The sequence below is a fragment of the Eubalaena glacialis genome, chromosome 12, assembly GCF_028564815.1.
Source record: "Eubalaena glacialis isolate mEubGla1 chromosome 12, mEubGla1.1.hap2.+ XY, whole genome shotgun sequence".
In the NCBI taxonomy this organism is placed as follows: Eukaryota; Metazoa; Chordata; class Mammalia; order Artiodactyla; family Balaenidae; genus Eubalaena; species Eubalaena glacialis.
The window spans coordinates 98,484,800-98,504,126 of NC_083727.1; the positions used below are offsets into that span (position 1 = coordinate 98,484,800).

The 19,327-nt window shown below is 39.7% G+C and overlaps 1 protein-coding gene across 3 annotated transcripts in view; it reads right to left on the bottom strand.

The window, feature by feature from the left end:
- FILIP1 (filamin A interacting protein 1) overlaps positions 1-19,327 on the bottom strand; it is a 191,532-nt gene that overhangs the window by 19,437 nt on the left and 152,768 nt on the right. The gene's annotated exons all lie outside the window — the stretch shown is intronic.

Genomic DNA, 19,327 nt, shown 5'->3' on the forward strand with positions numbered 1-19,327 from the left:
CAAACTGGTCCCCTCACAACCTCAGCTGTGCCACTTCCTAGCTGTATGATCTTGGACAAGTTATATAACCTCTGTGTATCTCACTTTTCTCACTTATAAATTGAGCATCAAAATAGTAGCTAATTCATAAGGTTTGTCTCAGGTGCATATCAGTTAATATATGGAAAGCACGTATAACAGTGCCTGGCCCATAGTAAGTGTAGCTAAAACGACACTTTATATTATAAATTTATAATTATATTATTATTATAATTATGTTTATGTTATCATTATTATTATTACTACTTACTCTCACCCAAATTCTAATATAATCATGTCACTCCTGGTAAATGGAATATTTATAAATGGCATATTTCCTGCCACGTCAATTAACAAAGGGTGTCACAGTCATCAACAACTGCAACCCTCCAACGTGAGCCAGTGAGCCCTGAGGAAACTCAGGGCTGAAAAGAATACCTGCCATCTAGCCGCCACCAAACTGCAGCCACTCCCTGCAGTGAGCCCTGAGGAAACTCAGGATGTGAAAACACAGGATACTGGCCCCAGGTAGCTGAGGTGCATATCAAAGGAATGATTTCAGTGAGCCCAGACTCTTGCATCTTCCCATACACAGAAAAGCGCTAAATTCCTTAACTTGAGATACCTGGTTTTCTTTAATTAACAATAATCTTTTGACGTTCCGACTACCTGCCCTTTTGTTGCAAAACTCCTGTATATCCTGGCTCCTCCCCTCACCTCCTTGGAGCAGTTTCTCAGTTATCTGAAACGCTGTCTCGGGGCTGTAGTCCTCATTTTGCCCCCAGTAAAACTTAACTTGCAACTCTCACGTTGTGCATTTTTTTAAGTCAACACTCCCATGGCTTCCTATTGCTTTAAGAATAGAGGCATGAAATCCATAACAAGGCCCAGACTGATGTGATTCCTGACCACCTGGGCAGGTTGATCTCAAGCTGATCTCTCACCTGTTATCTAAGCTCCTAACATTCCTCAAATATGCTGGACCCTCTGCTTAGAAGTACCTCCCTGCTCTTCCTTTCTCCCTGACACATACACACACACACATGAACGTATCTGGTTGACTTTTTATCCTTTGAGTCTCACTCAAATGTCACTCCCTTCAGGAAGCCTTCCCCGACCAAACTGACTAAGTCAGATCCTCTTAGAAACTCTCATAATACCCTGCAGTCTTCTTTTATAACACTTATCAACTTATAATTTTTTAATGTCTGCCTACCTCTGTTCATGAAAGTTCTGTGAGAGTGGGTGCCAGGTCCTTGTTCACCCCCTAGCACAATGCCTGACCCATAGGAGGTGCTCAAGAAATATTGACTGAATGGATATACGGAAGAAAGAAGAAATAAATAAGCTTGAGCTAGAAATAAAGCTCAAGCCACCTACACAGGGCTGTGTGAACTAAAGTCCTTACAATGCTGAGCTGAGTATAAATTTTTGTCGAATGTATGTTATGGTTGTTACTAGGTCAGTAATTGGATATTACTAGTGGCTATTAGACGATGAATGTCTCTGATCTCATTAGCAATGGCCTCTCAAAGAATATGGTCATTCTACTCATCAGCTCTGGGAGAAGAGGAGTTTCTCTTAAGTGGGGAACCTGACATGAGAGAGGGAGCCTTCTCTGTGTGAACTGGAAAGATAGCCCTAATCCTTAGTCCTGGTGGATGAACAACCTTCAGATAACCTATAACGTGCTTATGGGAATATTAGAACCATAAATGATGTTTTGTAGACCAGGCTAAACTAAATTAAGGCTTTTTGCGTCTCTCCCACAGGTCTTAGTGTTCTTTTTGTTTGTTTGCTTGTTTGTTTTAGTTTTTTTTTTAAGTTCTAACCTCTATTAGAGACAAAAAAGAGAAACGATTTTATCCACAGTTGGACCAGAAGTCTAATGTTGGAGCAGCACACATCTGAGATCTAGTGGGAGGAACAGTGGTCATAAAGTAAGAGAAGTCCAGGAGGAAGGAAAGTCATAGGAGATCTTGGGACTCTTTTGTCAGACATCCCTCCCTACATAGAAACTTACAGTGCTAAAAGCTTGGTAATTCTTGGGTTTTTATTTCAATAAGGGAGGTGATAGTCCCTTAGACATGGAAATAAATGTGATCTCCAAAGGAGAAATTTGCAGAGAGAGAAAAAGGAAAGGATAGAGAAAAAAGTTTGGGAAATGCTCAGAAAGAAGGGGTGAAAAGAATGAGGAGAAGCTATGGAACACCCGTTGGGGGGAGAGAGAGAGAGAGAGAGAGGTACAAGGAGAGACCCACGGAAAAACATAGGAGTGCCTAAGAAAGAGGCTGCTTGTCTCTTTTTATCCACCTTTCCAGTCAATTTGGCATTCTACTTTCAGGTGTTTTTTTCCTTCTTCCCCCATATCTAGAAATCCTCTTTTTTTACATTAAACAAGCATTCAGAAGCATTATCACATCATTGTGTAACTATTCACAAAGCATAATGACTATTGCACAAACAATTTTCTAATAGTTACAATTTCACTTTGTGCTTTAAACACTTAATTTGCTGTACATTATGGGGCATTTCCATGTAATTATGCTATTGAAGGAGCAAAATAAGAGGATTTCGTTGTTCTGACTGTTATGGTGTACACATTTATCAAAACTCATCAAAATGTATAATTAAAATTGGTGAATTTTGTAATATGTAAATTATATCTCAATTTTAAAATATATTAAGAAAAATAATATTAAAAGCCCTGCAAAGTGTTCTAAAATGTCAGATAAAGGGAGAAAAGTTGTAAAGAAATATAAAAGAGTGACTTAAAATATGATTGAAAACATAAAATAGGTTATTAATCTTAAGGCAGAAAGAGGTGAAAGCAGAAGTTGTAAAAATAAAGAGAAGACAGCTAACATTTCCAGGTGGAATTCCGGCTGACAAGAAAACTTGTTCCAGGAAAATAATGTTTCAGGTTTGAGAAAACCTTGAGTCCTAATATTATTTCAAGAGGCTCGTAAAAGCCCACTCCAAACTCAAATATTTACTAATACTTAATTTTTTTAAAAATAAAGGATAGGAAGAAAGGTCTTTTGATAATAAAACATTTTATTTACCAACTATCTGTTACATCCCAGGCTGTGTGTTTTATTATTTCATTTCATTTTCATAACAACACTTTGAGCAAGGCATTACTCTGCCACTTTATAAATAGGGAAGTCGTTTGACTTAATCATGGGAACAGGACTAAGAAGGGGCAGGTTGGGATTTTGGACCAGATCTGTTTGACCACAGTGTGCTTATAACAATGCTATTCCTCAAACAGGTATTGCTTGAACAGCTGAAATTCGCAAGACTTTGTGTTTGTTTAGGTTAACTTCATCTTACTTGATTCACCTATCCTTCTGGAATTGTCAAGATCCTCCTTGGACTGTTTTGTCACCCAATATATCAGTTTACATCTAGCACTGTGTCAATGGCAACACAACCCCAGTGATTAATAGAAAGACAGGTCAATGCACAGAGCCCTTCAGACACAGTCAAGCTCTCCCTGCTGCTGACTTCAACCCATTCAGCAGCAGGGACGTTGTTCATCAGTCACCCATGAGCCCGCGGGGCTGTTAGTCATTATCTCTCTGAGCTCCCAGCCCTCCCTTGCACCTGTTCCAACCAGATCTTCCTCACGTCAGCCAACTACAACCAAATTCTTCCAGATGCTTGGGCCCCAGATCTAGAGTCATCCTTGAGTTCTGTCCTTCTCTCACAAGCCCACATTCAGTTCCTCAATACATCTTGTCAACTCTACCTTCAAAATATATCTCGAGGGCTTCCCTGGTGGCGCAGTGGTTGAGAATCTGCCTGCCAATGCAGGGGACGTGGGTTCGAGCCCTGGTCCGGGAAGATCCCACGTGCCGCGGAGCAACTAGGCCCGTGAGCCACAACTACTGAGCCTGCGCGTCTGGAGCCTGTGCTCCGCAACAAGAGAGGCCGCGATAGTGAGAGGCCCGCGCACCGCGATGAAGAGTGGCCCCCGCTCGCCGCAACTAGAGAAAGCCCTCGCACAGAAACGAAGACCCAACACAGCCACAAATAAATAAATAAATAAACAAATTTATTTTTAAAAAAATACATCTCGAATCCAATCACTTCTCACCCCGCTATTGCTCTCACCCTGGCCCACGCCACCGCCATCCCTTATCTGTATTATTGCAATAGCAACCTAACCTGACTCTCAGCTTCCACTCCGGCTCACCCTCATCTGTTCTCTGCCCAGGAGCCAGCGTGATCTACAAAGGGTAAATCAGATCCTGTCACTCCTCAGCTCCAAGCCCAAATCATCACAATGGCCTAAACGGCCCCACATCATCACTCTTTTCCTCCTACTTCTGTGACTTCATCTCTCAAAACTCTTTCTTTTATCCTTGAGATATTCTAATAGATCACTCCTTCATTTCCTTCAAGTCTTTGTACAATTATCCCCTCTCAGGGAGGCCTGTTTTGCCAACCTTATTTGTCTTGTGCATTTCATGGTAGAACTTCCTATTTTCTTTTTCTGCTTTCTTTTTCTCCAGAGCACTTATTACCATCTAATACACTATATATTTTACTTATTCCTTTTTTTTTAAATTGACTGTCGCTCTTCTCTAAACTGTAAACACCTTGAAAGGAGGGTTTTTGTGTATTTTATTCACTGCTGCAGCCCCAGCACCTAGAATGTGGCCGATGGTGAGCTCTTTACACGTTTGTTGAAGATGATCACAAAAGGCCTTCTCAAAAGTCTTGCTGAAATTCAAATGTGCTCCGCCAAATCCTTAACTTCTTTGTGCCTATGTTGTGAAGACTAAAGGAAACGGCCTCTGTAAAGTGCTTAGACAGTGGCCAGCCCACAGAATATTCTCAGTAAATGCCATCAGCCAGTGCTATTGGTCACACCTCTTCTTGTTTACTCATTTGACAATCATTTACTGAACATTTACTTTGTGCCGGGCACTCTGCTAGGCATATAAAGTAAAAAAAAGACACAGTTCTTGCCCCTAAGGCATTTACTCTCTAAAGACGAGAACAATTAAACCACTACAGAGACAAAGACATGCAGAGGAAGCATCTACCTCTGTGGGAAACCAGAGGAAGGGCAGCTAAGTCATATCAGGGGAGTGGAGTCAGGGAGGCTTCTAGGAGGAGGTGACTCTTAACCTGAGTCTTAAAAGCTAAGTAGGAGCTAAGTAAGTAGAGAAGGCATGGAAAGGGCCCTCTAGATCAGGGGTTAGCAGTATTGTTTGTGGGCCAAATCTAGATCAAGGCCAGTATCTGGACAGTCCTGGAGCTAAAAATTGTTCTTACATTTTTAAAGGCTTGTAAAACATAACAAAGAAGAAGAGGCAGACACTGTATGTGGCCTGCAAAGCCTGAAATAGGAGTCTAGTGGAAATAGCATGTAAAAGCACAGAATTGGGAAATAGACCCCACAAGTAACTCAACTAAAGTGAAGGGTACCTGTGGGAACAGTGGAAGGAAAGGAGGTTGGAAAGAAAGGCCAAGCGAACAAAGCCCCCAGCGGGCTAAGAGGATGACTCTGAACTTGGGATTCAGGATATGAGGAAGTTCGACAGGTGTGGAGAAGCTGGAGATCAGTCAGGAGCTCCTGAGAAAGCAGGAGCTGAGAAACGGAGTCTGAACTAAGGTCATGTCATTGAATAAAAAGAGAAGGGGGTTCACGTGGTGATTTTCAGGAGACAGAAGTCATAGGGTTTGGTAACAGACTGAGTGAGGATGGAGAGCGAGAAATTTGGACAGACTCTGCTGCTTCTGGACAGTGTTATTTGTTTGCTGTCAGTGCTTATCACATATAGGCTAATAGAAGAGAAACAGCCTTGGAGGGGATGATCATCATGCTCCAAAAAAGGCACATCGGGGCTTCCCTGCTGGTGCCCACTGTTAAGAATCCGCCTGCCAATGCAGGGGACACGGGTTCAAGCCCTGGTCCGGGAAGATCCCACATGCCGCGGAGCAACTAAGCTAGTGTGCCACAACTACTGAGCCTGCGCTCTAGAGCCGGCCTGCCACAACTACTGAGCCTGTGTGCCACAACTACTGAAGCCCATGCGCCTAGAGCCCGTGCTCCGCATCAAGAGAAGCCACCACAATGAGAAGCCCGCGCACCACAACGAAGAGTAGCCCCCACTCGCCTCAACTAGAGAAAGCCCGTGCACAGCAACGAAGACCCAACACAGCCAAAAATAAAATAAAATTTTAAAAAGGCACATTGACTTTGAGGTTGTTGAAACGTACAAGTGAAATGCTTATTAGTACCCTGGAGATCAGGAGATGAATCTGGGCCAAAGTTACAGACTGGGAGTGTCCAGCGACGGGTGCAATCTAAAGCCATGAGAGAGGATGAGATGAGTAAGAGGTGTGACACATCAGAGAGAAAGAGGAGCAAGGACAGAAAAAAGACACTGAGATGAGGAAACATCAAGGAACTTAATGGGAGAGGCTGAGCGGGGAGAGCCAGAGAGTCAGGAGGGAATCCAGGCAATAGTGGATTTGCAGCCGCCAAGAGGGCAGGAGTGGGGCATGTCCATACTGCAATACTCTGGAGGGACCAAGTGAGAGACAGGAAAATGTTCCTTGTTTTCATTTAAATTCAAATTTAAAGAAAACTTCTTCCATTGGATATGTCAACATGGATATCGACAGTACTTCACTCGAGCGGTTTTAGTGGGGTTAGGTAACAAAATACAAAATAAAGCTTAGCTGAAGAAAAACCAAAGGGAAAAAAAAAAAAATAGAGACAAGTACCTGAGACTAATTATTTGAGATCTTGATTGTGAAAGGAAGGAGAAACAGGGATGTGGACACAGGACACAGGTAGGGCAGGGTCAACATTTTTAACCTCATATGTATATGAGCGATATTAGCATGTTCCCACTTAACTTTAAAGCTCTTTGTTTTTCTTTATAGAAATAGTCCAGTTAATAAATAATGATAGAATAATAAATAAAGAAGTAATTATACAATACCACCATTTTGCAATCCCCAATAAAATAATGGGTGTGGGCAACGCTCATTAATGTCTCCCAAAAGAGAGACAGCCAGATACTGTATACATATATATAGACCTCCACCCAAGAAATCTTCTTACCAAAAAAATTGAACCTGAATCAGATCGAGCTTCTATAACCATTAGTTTACAGAAAAGACGGGGGCAAGAAACATACTAAATGACACTGTGATGATGCAATCAGAAAAGTCCAAAATGTAGGGGCCTATACACGATAAAAAACCTAGTTTCTTCAGTAAATAAATTCTAAGAAAAAAAAATGGGGGAGGGGAAACTATAGATTAAAAGAAATTTAGAAGACATACCAACAAATTATAATCTGTTTGGAGTCTCATTCAAATTATTAAAAATAAGACAATTGGAAAAATTATGTTAAGGAATTATTATTAAATTTTAGGTGTGATAAAGGATTTTGACAATATTTTTAAAAGAATCCTTACATTTTAGAAATACATATTGAAATATTTATGAATGAAATGATATGTCTGGAATTTACATTACAGTAATCCAGGGGAGTTAGGATAGATAAAACCAGATTGGTCATGAGTTGATTAATTGTTGAAGTTAAGTGCTGGGTACATAGGAGATCATTACACTATTCTTTTTATTTTTGTAGATGTTTGAAATTTTCTATAATAAGATTTAACCCTCCTTTGTAATGTTTAGCTTTTCTCCACCTAAGTCTCAGCTAGTTTGGAGTCTGGTCATATTTTCATCTTCCTTACTGTATGATGTGACTCTCATATTTCTATGATTGTGGGTGATTCTTTCATTCCTTTCCATGTTTATAATTAAGCTTGTTAGAGACTTCTACTTTTTCTTCCTCACTGTGATCTGTTTATGCTTACTCAAACTTATGCTAGAAAAAGCAGCTCATTCTTATCTGTTCCACAGATATTTGTTAATTTAGCTTTCCTTTTAGAGTCTAAAGATAAATTGTTTTGGAGGGGAAAGGGGAAGTGAAAGATTTTTTTTAAACCCTCTTCTGGATATCCGTCTTTGAGATAAACACCTTCCCTGGAACAGTGGTCAATCCGTGCTCCTGAAGACTCAGGGCCTCACTGGACTATATTCATTCTCACTTTTCTTCCTTGAACCATTTCTCCAAATTTCTCAGCATTAGCCCCAGAGCAGCAATTCTCTCTTTGCTTCCTTTGTCACTTGTCACCATTTTAATCCATCAGACCCTATTTGAAACCCTGATGTCATCCTAGGTTTGTTTCTCAGCCAGACCACGCTAATTTCCCTTCTCACTGTTTCCTTCCCCTCCACTGTTTTTGTTCTTCTCCAACTCTCCCTGTGTGTATGCCTCTCTGTCAAGAGAAAAGGCAGGTTAAAACTAGCAAGGGCATGATAGTGATTAGAAATGAATGAACCTCAAAAGAGTTAAGCTTTCCTGCAGTTTGAAACCTTGAATCACAATGCATTTTTTCCCAACTAGAGCATATAGTACAGAACTAAGCAGCTTGGTAACATGATAGGACATGATTTTACCAGATGACCCAGGAAGAAGTGTCACTCTTTCATAAATCACCTCAGTTCCTCAAGATGGTGACTATTATAATAATTATGCAGAATTAATCTAATGTCCCCAATATACTGTGCAGGGCGGGGATTAGGGTGAAGTGGAGGAGACTGGGTTGTGCAGCTGCAGAGTCAGGTCCTGTTCTCATTCGAAATTTTGATATTTTTGTTCATCATGGATTTTTTTGCATTAATTTTAATTTTTAAAAATAGTGCATTAAAATATTACGTATCTTGATTACTGAGTTTTTTTGGCATCCCCTTAAATTTTGCGCCCAAGGGTGAGAGTCTCATTTGCCTCACCCTAGTCCCAGCCCTGGGCGCTGAGTGCTAGATAATCATTTTTTACATATACAGAAATGGTGGGTCCTTTATCATAGGGCACAGACATTTTTGAGCTTTGTTTCTGTTTTGTGTTTCTTAGTAGTGGGGATGAGTTTACAAAGCCCTTGTGCACTTTTTTCTTCTCCCCTATTGTGAAGACCAGCAGTATTGTAGGGTACCTATCTGATCTCAAACTTTTATCACTATCCCACTGTGGTGGGATGGGGCCTAGCTCACCTATTCTCATGAAAAAGAGCTTGGTGATAAAAATTAAAAGAAAAGAAAAGAAGTGAACTTTTTGCTAGCGCCTTTTATGAACTGCTTTTATGTCTCAAGAGAAGACCCTGAACTTATACACATGATTTCATGTTATAAAACTATATCCTATAAATTTATAAATTAATCCAGTAATCTCACTACTTTCAATTCAAGAGTATAATCCAAGTAATTCAAATAGCATTCACACACACCCTCAAGCAGATTATTACAAATGAAGGTTCACTCTCCAGATTTTGAGGGGATTATGTATAATTCTGCTGTAGAATAGGTACCTTGAGGTCTAGTTGTGAAAAATTATAAAACAAGGATATGCATTATGGCTCCTCTCTGGGTCAGCCCAACAACCGACAATAAACTAAACTGATTATGAAATTTAACTGATAGTAATCTATCTTTAAAAGGCACAGCTGGCAGCAACTGAAAGCCATGAAAATCTCGTGGCTGATAACAAATTATTCTTGGAGATTGTGAAATTTCCTACTACCAGGTGAGCACACGCTCAGTACTTGCCATCATTTGGTAGCAACCAGACTCCACGGTAAAATACAAATTTAGTCTTCATGAAAATCTAGTAACATGCTAATTTAAATTTACAAATGCTAAATTCAGAAATAAATCACTTACTCTACTACTAGTAAATTGCTCTCAGTCATCGGAGAAATTAAAGTCTAGGGAATTGTTTGTTTTTTGCCTAAAACCATTGAAACAACTATTTTTTCCCTGATAGTTTGCTGCCCAACAGGAGACCCATATCTGAGAATCACTATTTGAGAACAAGCTCTCTAATCAAACACTCTAGTATGAAGCTTCCCGACTATACAGAATATAGCCATGATTCATTAATTCACTCACTAATTCAACAAAGATGGGTTGAATAGTCTACCATTGTCAAATAATGTATCAGGTGCTTGGAATTTTAAAAAAAATTGCAATCCTATGTAAAAAGTGCCATTTATGCTTTAAATATAGGCTACTCCATCCAAGGGTGGAGATGTGATTGGAGGAAATAATTGCTCAAAGCTTTTGTAACTGTTTTTCCCAATAGTATTCCCCCCCTCTCAGGGGGTAGCCCATATGGCCCCTCTGGAAGACCTAGATAAGGGTTGCCCTCCTCCTTAGGGAATGAGGCCCGTGCTGGGGTGCCTGGCTTGATACGCTGAAGGAAGACTGGATTTCAGCCCCAGTCCTTCCTGGTCAGGGGCTACTACCTGCACAACCACACCCCATGGTCCCAGGGGCTCTTTTTTCTCATCCTTTTGGTTTCAGCTCATATGTCTCCTCCCTAGAGAGGCATTCTCTGATTAGCCTATTGAAAACAGCTTCCCCAGCCACACGCCATCATGGTACCATATTTATTTCTTTTACTGCACTTTCACTGTCTGAAATGATCTGGTTCATTCATTCGTGTACTTAGGTATTGTCTGTCTTTCCACCTCTGCACAGAAGAAAAGCGCCATAAGAGCAGAGTCCAGCCCTCAACACCAGCCCCCCAGCACAGTGCCTAACACACAGTAGGTGCCCAATCAGTATTTGTTCGACGAATGAATAAGCAAAGTTATCCAGATGAAGAATGGGGAAAATGCGGTGCCACGTAAAGGGAAAAGGGTGTGCAGACGCAAGATCACAGGACGTCACTCAGAGCAGCAGTCAACCTCAGGGCACACGGTATGAGGTGGGACAATGTCAAGAGGTAAGGCTCCAGTGGAAGGTGGAGCTCAGATCATCAAGCAGTTTGGATGTCATCCCAAGGAGTCAGGCACCTCCTGAGGATTATACCGAGTTCTCGAAGGACTTTAAGAACGGCAATAATATACAATTTCAATATTAGGACAGTCTGAAGACAACATGGTATATGGACTACAGAAAGGGGAGACTGGAGACAGGGAGACAGGTTATGTAAGTGTTGAAATTTCCCAAGCCAAAAAAAAAAGACAAAACTAAGATCACATTGCAACATGAGAAAAGGAGATTATAGGAATAGTTAGGGTGTAGAATTGTCTGGTTTGGGCGAAGGTTAAGGTAGAAAGAATTAGATGGGATTATTCCTGCATTTTGATATGGGTGAGTGTGTGAATGATAATCTCTGCTTGACCACACTGGCTTCAGTAGCACCACAATCTAGCCAGCTGATCTAACTGGTACCACGGGGAATCTTAGTATGTTATGATGGACCCATTGCCCTGTTTTTTCTCAAGGCTCTACTGACTTGAGCTGAAACTATCTTTTTATCTTTTAGGCAAAACTATCTTTTTGAAAAACTCAACTGAATCAGCATGGGCAAGACGAGTTTTTTACGACTTTTTGAAGTGTTCTCTTTTAGATCTCACTTTTCTTCAGCTTTGAAAAAAAATATATAGTTTTCTCTTATTAACTTGTGAGGGATGCAAATTAGGGCTCCAAACCTCTTTCTTGGTTAGAGAGTGTTTTTGAATAGGGACCTTGACTCACTCTATGAGATCAATGTTATATACAGCTGTAGAAAAAAAAAATTGTTATTGAAGTTACTAAATTACCAAGCCATTAATGTGTATATTGTATTACTTAATAACATAAAATTCTATACGTCTCATTATTATCCTTTGTACTAGGCATTGTGTTAACAACCTCCTTCTAGCCTCAGGTTTGCATTAGTCAATAGGAGGCACTGACAGGAGATCGGAGAATGTGGTATTAATTCCCTCTTGAGACTTGGATAGTTGGCTTCATTCTTCTACTAAGGGCCACAGTCCCTGTTCGAGGCCCCCTCCTATAGATACAGTTATGCCAGAGGGTTCTGGTAACTACTCCCTCCGTCCAAGTTAATGGGTAGTAAGAGGTACACACTCTCACATTCCAACCCGCCTCCTGCCCACCCAGGGAACTGCAGGGTCCCTTATTAGCTTCTCTCTACTCTACCTGCACATTTATAAAGCTATCAAATTTACCCTGTTTGAACCCTCTGGGTTTTGTTTTGTTTTGTTTTTTTCCTGTGACCTTGAATGATATACTGTATCTTGACCAGATCTTACAATATGTAAATTGCAGGGCTAGGGGTCACTTCCCTTCTCTACACCCAACACAAAACTGTATGAGTCATGATTTCTCCCAAGACAGACTTAGAACTTGGGATAACAGGACAAATCCTCAGCAACATGGATGGACCTAGACATTTTCATACTGAGTGAAAGACAAATATATCGCTTATATGTGGAATCCAAAAAAAAGGGGGTACAGGTGAACTTATTTACAAAACAGGAGTAGAGTCACGGATGTAGAAAACAATCTTATGGTTACCAGGGGATGAGGGGGGGGGAGGATAAATTGGGACACTGGGACTGACATATACACACTACTATATATAAAATAGATAACTAATAATAACCTGCTGTATAGCACAGGGAACTCTACTCAGTACTCTGTAATGGCCTATATGGGGAAAGAATCTTAAAAAAAAAAGAGTGGATATATGTATATGTATAACTGATTCACTTTGCTGTACCCCTGAAACTAACACAACACTGTAAATCAACTACACTCCAATAAAAATTTAAAAATAAAAAAATTAAAAGTAAATAGGACAAATCCAAGAAGAGAGGAGTCACAGAGAGCAGTGGTCAAGAGTGGGTCAATGAAGAGTTGAGGAAAAAGAAGAATGACCGGTGATAGCACGTGTACACATTGCTAAGGATGGAGAACAGGAACAAGAATGACAAGGAAGCTGAAGCAAGAAGCGGGAGGCAGGGTGGTACTCCTCCTCCCTGGGACCGGATACGGACCAGACCCCAAGGGGTCTCATCTGTTCCTGCCCTAAGGCTGGGCAGCAGGGAAGGGCCTTGCCTTGGATCCCAGCGCAACAATCTTGAAGCCTAGCTCTTTACCCTTTACGTTTTGCACTGCAGATTCTTTAGAGCTGGAAAATTTCTGGTTGATAAAGGAGAAAGACCACAAATACTGAAAACTGAATGGGAACATTCAGGAAAATAAAAAAGGATAACTCCTGATAGAGGACCAAATATGAAATCATAGGTAGTAATTTGTATATGTAATCAATGTAACTCTATGTAACTCTGTGTAACTCAATCACGCCAATAATTTTCATTGACAGAAAATAAATGTATTTTGGGGGCACTTGTCATTTCAAAGCTAACCCTCTGTTCAGTGTAGTAGTTCTGAGCCCGTGCTCTAGAGCCAGACTATCCGGTTTGAATCTAGTTCTGCCCCCTCCTCACTTGAGTAAGTTTCTTAATTTATATTTCTCCCTCAGTTTCCTTCTCTATCAAAGTGGGATAATAGTATCTGTGCACAGGGTTGTTGTCAGAATCACAGAATTATTATATGTAAAAGGATAAGTGCTCAATAAATGTTAGATACTATTAGCAAGAACGCTAAATTGAAATTTACTGCCAATCTGTATCGTTCCCCTCCAACGGAACGAATTCTTCAAAACACAGTGGCGGGGGGAGGGTGCTGGTGCATCTACTGGTGCAGTGGGAAAGATCACTTCATTCTTGAAACCTGAAACTGTTGTTGTTTGCAGGCATGGATGAGTAGCTTCTACCCACAATAATACACCGTTTATTGTGTTTTCATATTTCCTGAGTTGTTCAAAATACTATTCAAACACCCTCAGATTGATCAGATGAATATTTGTAAAACGGTAGAAAGAAGATGTCATTCTTTCCCTTTGATGCTGTTTACAAAGAATCAGCCAGGTGCATAAATTTACTGAATGATTTTCAGGAGGAACAGAAAAAGCCATGAAGCAGAGAAGTTTGTCACCTAACTGTGTGGCCTTGGGCTCTTTCTTCCAGCTGGCCCCCTCACCTTCCCTCACTCAATCCCAAAGACCTCTCCCATCCCCAAAGAAGGTGTCACCAAGGTGTATCACACCTAATGACGGGATGTGCCATCTAGGTAACACTGTGTCTTATCACAGGAAACGCTCGCCCTCAGGCAATAAGCTAAACGAAGTGATTTCCCAGGGAAGCCAGAGAGTAGGGTGGGTCTTCAGAGGCAGGTGGGTTTTGAGGGTCCCTGCAACCACAGTGTGACGGGTCCTCCCACAGGCCTGAGTAGAGGCCTCTCCTGTGTTCACTCAGAACACAGGAGGGAGGAATGGGAGCATGAATCAGATTTCCTGAGACTATTCAAACAAGTTGAAGACAATCCATAAAGGTACAAATATACCCCCATTTTACTCTGTACATGTATTTATAGAGTGCTGGGCAAAAGTCACATTCTAAGCTTATAAATTATGGGAACTCATCATATAAAAACATATCCTGTTGTAAAGCCTTTTATTAAGATACTATTAATCTGTCTCTTGGGCACATCTATTTTCATAAATAAGATTTGTTTAAAATAATACAGACATGAAATAAGTAGTGAATTAACTTAAGTACATAAATCACTGATAGCAGTGCATTCGCATGCATTTATTTACTCAGAAAAACAACCCTCTCCCTTTTTAAAATGGCAGTAGAATTTATTGCCATTGTATCTAAAGGTCTTTTTTTAAAAGCTTTTAAATATAAGCATATGTGAATTTTCACTAAATACTTTAAAAATTATGTTGACGTTTATCTAATAATTACTTTATCCAGTTTTTAAATAACTTTAAAGCTAATTTTAAAAATAAAAAGTCAAAACAATAAGTAAAACTCCAAAACCCCAGACTTAATTTTGTATTGATCCTGACTATTGTTGACCAAGAGAAAAAAGAAATGTGCACGCGCCCTTCTGTTGTGGAAAGGATATTTGGTTTTACAAGCAAACAGAAGTTCATCCAGTCACATGGAATTAAGAATACAGGCAGATCAACGTAGTGAACCCAAGATTTTCATCACAGTTGAACTCAAGATTTTTGTCACTTTAAACACAGAGACAAAATATTAACAATCAATGTTACACAAAATTAAATCTACACAAATGAAAATCGTACCATCTGCCCTTATGTTCAAATTTCTGTACAACAGGTCGTATGAATCTGATATCACGCTATAAAAATTAGATTTTGGCCAAGTGAAGTTCTTTTGTGAAAGACTTACACTACCCTCCAGCCCTACTGAGCACTAAATACAAGTTATTTATTTTATATACTCTGCTAAATTCAGACAATGTTTTTGGCAGTTTGAAAAACTACTAAAGTTGAACTTTTTACACAATTGTTTAACACAGTCCAAATTTTAATGCCATTTACACTTTAAAATAAAACCTCCTGTCTGCTTTGTTATTCTTGTTATCACTGCCACACCGACTGTTTCAGAACAAAAACGGCTTTCTTTAGATCACTGTACAATCTAATTCATTGCCAACTTTTACAAGCCTTCTCTGCATATGCAAAGAGAGATCTGCAGAAAATCCACATTAACAATAACAAAAACTTCGAAAATAATATTTTCACCTCGAATTAGTTTTTTGCTCACCAAGAAATCATAAGTTAGAAGAGACATTTACAGCACATGGAGAGTTTGTTAAAAGCCTTCAGAACATATTAGTAGGACTGATGGCAGCAAGATAAGAGATTTTTCCGTTCTTATACAAACTCCCCAAGTTTCTGTAGGATGAGATTACTGTTTCCCTCCATAGAAAAACAGGAGCACGCTTCATACCGCAAGTCGCATGTTGGCCAGTTCCAATCAAGGAGTCTGAGGTATTAAGGAAAGTCACAGTACGCTGGTCATTTTCAAGGGCTGTCACCGTCCACACTCAGTAAAACCTGTAGCCGAAAGTTGAAAGGTTGTCGAGTTCTTACAGCCCTGGTCAGATTAGTCAAGTACAAATGTCCAAACTCAGCTTCCAAGATGCTCTTCCCAACCACACTGAGAAATGAGTTTACTGCCAAGTAAGCCTATGACCAAATGAAGTGCGCATGGACCAAAGTAACTAGCTTTGCTTAAATCAAAACAGATCTTGACTTCCTTACCTTAATACTAGGAAGCATGGTAGCTTTTGTTTTTGTTTTTGTTTTTTATAAGGGGGTACTGAAGTTTGTTCAACAGCAGCAGGCCCTGCTCAGCCCCCTACTCCTCAGGGATTTAACCGTCACATTCCAGCCCTGTCATCAGAACAATGAAAGGTGAATGTTGTGCAAAACAGCTTGGGACCACTAAGTGGTGATGTCATGCCTCCCTTCCACGGTTCATTATTGTGCAGATTTACTTTGGTCCGTGAAAAGGGGTGGAGCTGCCCAGGACGGCAAGGGAAGGCAGCTCTTAAGAAGCGAAGCCAGTGAATGGGAATTACGCCCTACACTGAGGAAAATGCGTTTGGGGAGGGGGTTGAAGTTGGGGAGGAGGAAAAAGTTAAAGAAAAGATATGCATAAAATGTCAAATGGGCCTCACTCCTGATTTTTCAAACTAGTTAAACTCCATACAGCTCTATTCAACGAGTGCTGGAATTTAACTAAATAGGGATCCCACTAGAGCCTTATCTACGATCCAGCCAACAGGAGGAGATTCACGTTTCAAGCAAAGTGCCAGTTAATTTATATGTTATCTAAATGAAAACACTACAGCGTGGGCCAAAGAATGCCAGGTACCCATTAGTTTAAGGATCATTGTGTCTTAAAAAAAAATGTTTCTTACCTGAATTTGTTTCTTTCCTAAAAGTGTTTTGAAATGGCAAAAAACTATGGCTATCCACGCAAACAAAGCTGAATACATTCAGCCAGATTTCAAGGAGTGTCTGTAACATCATTCATGCAAATGGTCTCAAAATCTTCTAACACCTTCAGACTAGTTTTTCTCTCTTCTCTTTCTTTTATTCCCTCTTCTTTCTTTCTTTCTTTTTTCCTTGTTTCCTTTCTTTTCTTTCCTGAGTCTGTGAGTGAGTGATAATTCAGCCAAAACACCATTAGGTGACTTAAAAGTTCCAGTATAAGTTTTTCTAACCCATATGTATAGAATATGTATATCATTTGTGTTAAATTCCGTTTTAATTATAGAATAAAAGCATATTACCAGATAAATTAGTCAAATTAACTTTGAAGTTAACAGAATGAAATGTTTGCAGAGCATTTTTTTTTTAATAATTTTATTTATTTTTGGCTGTGTTGGGTCTTCGTTGCTGTGTGTGGGCTTTCTCTAGTCGCAGTGAGCGGGGGCTACTCTTCGTTGCAGGCTTCTCACTGTGGTGGCTTCTCTTGTTGCGGAGCACGGGCTCTAGGCATGCGGGCTTCAGTAGTTGTGGCTCGCGGGCTCTAGAGCGCAGGCTCAGTAGTTGTGGCGCACGGGCTCAGTTGCTCCGCGGCATGTGGGATCTTCCCGGACCAGGGCTCGAACCCGTGTCCCCTGCATTAGTAGGCAGATTCTTAACCACTGTGCCACCAGGGAAGTCCCTGCAGAGCATTTTTAAGTCCTCAGATAACTTTTATATTATATTTAAGCTATTATGTTATGGCATAGAAAAATATGAAAGAAAAATAAGTTAAAGATAATTGCTTTCTTACCTCCCTAATGTTCAATCATGCCTTTTGCTTTAAGAACATGTCTATCTTCTTAATAGCATGAACTAAGTATAATGATTAGTGCATGTTGCAGGGTCGCAGTTCTGAATAAATGTGTTTTGATTATCGAGTTATTTTGGTAAAAGTTACATAAAGCAACATTCATGGTTAAGGTAAAATTACAGATATTGAACCAATTAGTTGTTGTTTATGGTTTTTTGTTTTTTTAATTTTATGGAGGGTTTTTCCCAACTGTTTTAATATAGATGGGAAAAACTGAAATTCAAGAAGGAAAGAAGAAACTGTGGCCATCACCTGTTGTACGCAAGTTCGAGTGAGTGTTGCAGAAAGGGCCTTCTTGGCAATTGATAGACCCAAGATTGAATCTTGGCTTGACATCTACCTGGTAGGTCACTAAGAATATGTTTTATAACTCCTCTGGCTTCCGTTTATCCAGCTGTATAATGGAGATATGGATTCTAACTTACAGGGTTATTATGAGAATTAGATAAGACAATGTGAGTCAAGGCCACAGAATCTGGCAATAGATAATTCATAATATGCTTATGCACAGTTTATTCATTTTGATAATAGTAGGCACTTGGCAAAAATACAAATTTGTGGTCTAAATTTGACACAGACAATACAAATCCACGCTGCAAAAGGAAATGAAGGAGTCAAGATTGATTATATAGTCAAGTGGCATCTTGCATTCAGTCTGCTTCTGGTTATTCAAGCTTGAGTTATAATCCCAGGGAGTCATTGATTATGTTCAAAACCATATCAAATCAATATTTAGAGACAAATGATAATAGAAAATTTTATCACCTTTGAAAAATCATTTTAAAAAATGCTATAAATGTCAATCACAGAAGTGTCTTTTTTCTTCCCTGATTAATACCACTAAATAGTTACATTCAAAATTAATTTAAAGCCCTGCTATTAAGACTCTCCTAAAATAGCTGTATTTATCATAATTAATTAAGGTTCCCTGGACAAACGACATTATTTATTGAAGCCTCTTGGAACTGAGAGGAAATGTTTAAATGGGCAATAGAACCCTCTTTACAGTCACAGTAGCTAGAAACGTCCCAGTATTAGATCCTGAAGGGCAAGGGCCACATTTTTTTTTTTTTGAGCTTTATTTAGGTATAATTGACAAATAAAATTGTAAGATATTTAAAGTGTACATCGTGGTGATTTGATATACATATACACTGTGAAAAGATTCCCCCCATCTGGTTCATTAACACATCTATCAATTGTATCTCTCTTTTTTTGCTGAAAACATTCAAGTTTTACTTTCTTAGCAAATTTCAATTATACAATACAGTGTTGTCAGATCACCATGTCTTACATTATATCCTCAGACATTATTCAACTTATAGCTGAAAGTTTGTACCCTTTTACTAACCTCTCCTTATTTCCCCCACCTGCTCAACCCCTGGCAACCACTTTTCTACTTTGTTTCTGTGAGTTGACTTTTTTTTTTTTAGATTCCACGAATAAGAGATTATCATGCAGTATTTATCTTTGTCTGGCTTATTTCACTTAGCATAATGCTCTCAAGGTCCATCCATGTTGTCAAAAATGACACAGTTTCCTTTTTTCTCACGGCTGAATATTATTTCATTATATACATATATACATCACATCTTCTTTATCCATTCATCCTTTGATGGACACTTAGGTTGTTTCTGTGTCTTGGCTGTTGTGAATAAGGCTGCAATGAACACGGGAGTGCAGA